At 37.0% G+C, this 5124-nt stretch overlaps 1 long non-coding RNA gene across 1 annotated transcript; it reads right to left on the bottom strand.

Annotated features, from left to right (window-relative positions):
* Nucleotides 1-289: 289 nt before the first annotated feature.
* Nucleotides 290-4640, bottom strand: LOC148880246 (uncharacterized). The gene is made up of 3 exons (XR_016104505.1): nucleotides 4060-4640; nucleotides 636-3648; nucleotides 290-534 (listed from the first exon to the last, which is right to left on the bottom strand). It is a non-coding gene; the product is annotated as an uncharacterized LOC148880246 (long non-coding RNA).
* Between the last annotated feature and the right edge of the window lie 484 nt (nucleotides 4641-5124).

Raw genomic sequence — 5124 nt, 5'->3', positions numbered from 1 at the left:
AAGGGCATACAATGTCTAACTGATGTTACTAGATGTAGATCTTACCCTGAAGGCAAGGCTTACAATTTGGTAGATCTTCTACAATTAGAAACTCTAAAGGACCATCCTTTACCAATCTTGTGAAACGTTCTATATAAATATGGCCATATCAGTAGTGCCACAGGCACGTGGGATTAACTGTATCATGTGTTCTTTTCTTGGGGATAAGTTTTGATGTAGTTTCGATTATGTTTATTTCAGAGAAGGATGGAGGACATAGAGACCATTCTCAAGTTCTCCATAGGTAAGGTTTTTGTTATTCAAGTTAGTAGTAATCTTATCACTAAATAAAATAGAATAACCATCCTTACACAATTTAGAAACTAAAACCAGATTTCTTCTAAGTAACAGTACACAAAGACAATCTTTAAGGGTTACAATTCATTCTCTGAAAATTAAATCTACCATTCCTATAGCAATAGCTACAACAGTTGCAAAAGTCCCTAAGTAGAGCACCACCTCGTCGTCATTCAACCTTCTCCTTTCCTTGAACCCCTGCAATGTGTTACATACATGAGTGGAAGCCCCAGAGTCAGTACACTAGGATGCAGAAGTGACCAAAATATTGGTCTCTATGACAAGAGATTCAAAATTACCTTCTTTGTTCTTGCAGGATTCTAGTTACTGAGGATAGTTCCTCTTCTAGTGTCCAACTTGTTTGCAGAAATGACATTCATCTAATGACTTGTCTTCCTTTTTCCCTTTTGGTTTGCCTGCTTTCTTCTAAGGCCTCTTCTTGCCCTTCTTCTTTCTTTTGCCTGATTTTCCACCTTCAACAAGCATGGCTACTAACTTATATTTCTTAATCAGTTCTTCAGCCCTCTACAACATATTGATGAGTTCTTGAAGGCTAACCTTTAGCTTGTTCATGTTATAGTTCATGACAAACTGATTGAAGAAGGGAGGCAAAAGGTTGAGGATGGCATCAGTCTTGATTTCATCATCTAGTTGGGTTCCAAGATCCTCTAGTTTGTTTATATACCCCATAATCCGCATGATGCCGGCTAGCTCTCGGTCATCCTTGTGGTCATCAACAACTTAAGGACCTTTTGTCTAGCAGAAAAGTTCTACTCTTCATACATAGTCTTTAGACTGCCCAGAATATCTTTGTAGATTTTGATCTTATCAAACTGTATCTAGATGGAGTTGTCTGAAGATGCTATGACATAATACTAGGTAAGAGAGTTCTTCTCCTCGCATTCCTGATATTCCCTCCTATGTGCTTCAGAAGTTAGGCTCTTAGCAACCTTGTCCAATTTCTTACGTTCCAAAGTCGGGTTCTTAGCAACCTTGTCCAATTTCTTAGACGTGAGGACTAGATTAAGGTTACGATACCAGTTAGCATAGTTAGGTCCCTTTAGTTTGTCGTCATCCAATAATTTGGCGAATTGTCCATGTGCCATTCTTGATAAAAAGCAACAATTGTTAGTCCACAACCTAAAATTGTTTCATGTTATCTTACATAGAATGGTCTTTCATCTATGTTCCATCTCCATTTATTCATCTCTGAGATTTCCCTCGTATCTTAGTGATGAGGACATGGTGCATGTCCCTGGAAATGTAGGAAATCACATAGGTGCATGGAGCCAACTATTTCAGTTACAAAACCCCACTACTTTCTGTGAAGGATCAAGTATCCACCAATCTAATGAGCTTTCCCTTTGGCCTCCATTAGACAAGGTTCATTATCATTTTAGGTTAAACCTTTCTGTCTGGTAAGTGTTGACCTGTCATATCGTGAACCCCAAGGTACTATGAAAGAATCTTCCATTTTATGATAGGCCTCTCCCACCTCAGTCTATGACATCCCTATCATCTCATGAAGCAATCCCACTGACTGGACCAGCAAAATGGATAGCCTAATTTTATGGTGTAACTCCACTCACCGATTCAACCCGTTTTCATGCTAATGATGGAAGGCCTTTAGAGAATTCATCATATTATATTCCTTATCTCTTTGTACTTAAATTAAATAGGAGGGAACGAGAAAGAGTCCCTAGGTCTGATTTAGGTCATACTGAAGTGGTTCCCACTAACTTTCATAAAGTCAAATTCGAATGGGCCCAAATCAGGCTAGGGTTTTGCAAGGTTCCTCTTGGGGAGGAAGTTGATCTGGGGCTCATTTGAAAAGGGAGATCATGCAATTATCTATGGGCATCATGGCAATGATGTGCATTCAGCCATGATGTTTGTAGAAAGCCACATATGTCTAAACATGGGCCAAGCACTTATGGCCCAAGAATGAATCACATTCAGCACATCACAAGTGTGAGCATCGGAAAACGGGCTCACTTGCCACTTGGGCTGGAAATGGAGTCACCACCCATCAAGTAAATGAAGAGAAGGTGATGGGACCTCCAGGATTTACATCAAAAAGAACTTTTGATTTATTAGTGATTCCATTGCCCGAGGCACTGGCTAACTAGTCTGGGTAAGACTCGGATGGGAGAAGGAAGAGGTTAGGCACCCCTCTCCCGGGTCCAATAGGTGGGCCCACATGGGGTACTAATAACCAGGCACAAATACAAATAAAAATTATTAAATCAACTAAGAGCAAACAAGTGAAGAACAAGCACCATAAGAGAATCCTTCTAATTTATTTTTATTTTTATTTGTATTTTATTTTCTCAATTGTTTATGTAATCCTATTTATTTTACAAGGTTATTTTGAGTTTAAACTTTTTTTATTAAAAGTTTTTTACCTTTTACGTTTTTTATTAATTGTATTTATTTTATTTTTAAAATTTTTACTCATTTATTTTTATATTTTGGTAGTTTTTTTTCTTTTTATTTTCTCACTTCCCTTTCTTTTAGCAACTACTATTGTATTTTTTTTGTTTATTTTCTTATGGAACCCTACTGGCATATTCATTTATTAATTGCTCTCACTAACGTACTCTTTCTCTAACCTTCCAAAGCTTGTTGATATTTCCCACTGCTAAATTATCAATAAATCAGCCCAATTATCACAGATATTTATTATCATTATATATATATTTTTATTTCATAACGGTAGTACTCTTATACCTGACCTTTGTTCCCTCCTATTATTTTACATTTATTATTATTATTATTATTATTATTATTATTATTATTACTATTATTATTATTATTATTATTATTATTATTACTATTATTATTATTATTACTATTATTATTTACAATTCCTCCAATTTGATGGGTTATCACTCTTCTCACCCCAAAAGGCAATTATTTAATTCAAATGGATGCACTCTAAAGACAAAGAATCGACCAAACAAATCTCCATTGATTGTATCAATCCTTAACATGTCAAGTAGAGCGAGCATCTAATCAACAAAATGATTAAGACTAAAACTTACAACCTTTCATTCAAGTAAATCAAATGCATATTGAAATAAAAAAAAAAAAACGAGATGAACAATGCATCATTACAAACATCATGGAAGGAGAATTGTTAGTAAAGAAAGTAAATGAACACATAGAATTATTCTAATAGATATCTTCCTAGTAAACAAAATCATGCAGTGATCAGAGATCCAAGAGGAGGTAACAACAAGATTGGATAAGTCTTAATAGCATCGACATAATCGACTCAGTAGAGACCTCACCACCAGTTTCGATCAACAACTATCTCAATACCCATCATTAAGAAAAGAAAGAATAAATAATAAATAAATAAATAATATAAAAGACAAACCAAGATTAACAAAATGCAAGCAGAGGTTGTAACTCTAAAGGGAGCTTAATGCTACTCAAATGAAAGCTTCGTTATTGAAAGAAATTTATCAAAGAAAGAAATCAGCAACCGAGATAGTTAAATGAAACACAATCATTAAGAATCTGATCCATCAACAAGATGTTTAGGAGACAATCCATGTGGTAATTCCTTCCATCACTACATTTGTCACTGGAAAGGGATGATGCAGAGGATGACTCAGTAGAGCTTCATTGTCATCCTCGAAACCAGTAGAGAATTGGAACAAATACAATAATAAAAAGAAAGAAAGAAAGAAGAATCATAAGCAAAACAAGACTTACCTGAGTTGAGATGTTGGCCGGAATTCAAATGATGCAACAGGGGATATCATGATCTGATTTGATCTGCTACTATGTACCCTCTAGCCTAAGAAAGAAACAAGATAAAAGGCAGGGAGGTGAGAACCGGAATAGTTGTGTTTGAACAGGGAGATGCCTTGTTGCTGCAACTGGTTCAAGTTGTTTAGTCATCGCCTCTCTATTTTCGTAGAAGGAGGAAGACTATGAACAATAACTTTCCCACTTTACACGATTTCGGTTGATTCGGTCAGTTGATGATGATGGGAAGTAATGGAGTGAAGAAGAGAGTAAGGGAGCAAGAGAGAGGAGCACAAAGGATGATGAAATGGAAGAAGAGAAAGGCTGGAAAGAAGGGAATCGTCGTTGATTCACCGCCTCTATCGAGAGGTTGAAGATGATGAACAGTGGTTCCCTCTTGATTTATTTCAATGGAGAGGGAGAATGAGAGAAAGGGACTGAGGAAGTGAATGGGAGAGGAGGCTACTGGAAGGGTTACCGCCGTTGCTTTCTTTGTTCGAAGGAAGAAGATGGTGAAAATCACTTCATAGGTGTCTCCTCAGATTAGGGCAAATACAGAGCTTCAGCTGAATTTGTATGGGAGGTAGGGGCATTTTTGTAATTTTAGGGAATCTAAGGGGTAGTTTTGTAATTTTGGAAAGTCTTATCAAACTGAGTCAAAGGGTGGTCAAACTGGGGTTCTGGATGGATGGATAAGATTTTGGGTAAAAAAGAGAGGGTTTAGAGGGGTCTAACTACAGAGGGGGTTTGTGTTTGTGGGTTACTAAGATTGACCAAAATAGAATCCTTTTACATGGAAGGGTAAATGTGGGTATTTTTGGCTAAAATTTGGTAAGGTAGGGTTTGGGGATTCTGGGTTGATTAGTAGGGTCAGATTGGCCCAACTGGGCCAGGATCAGGCAGATTTGGAAAGGGCTTAATTCGGTTAATCTGGATCCTTGGAGTGGAATCTATGTTTGATGAAGGCGTAAACGAAGGTAGTTTTGGGTGAAATTTCACAGGGTAGGGTTCTTTGGTAGTCTGATGTGA

The sequence above is a fragment of the Nelumbo lutea genome, chromosome 1, assembly GCF_056320005.1.
Source record: "Nelumbo lutea isolate HS-2025 chromosome 1, American lotus-T2T, whole genome shotgun sequence".
Taxonomy (NCBI): Eukaryota; Viridiplantae; Streptophyta; class Magnoliopsida; order Proteales; family Nelumbonaceae; genus Nelumbo; species Nelumbo lutea.
The sequence above is the reverse complement of the archived record's forward strand: the minus strand, read 5'-3'. Positions and strand labels throughout refer to the sequence as shown.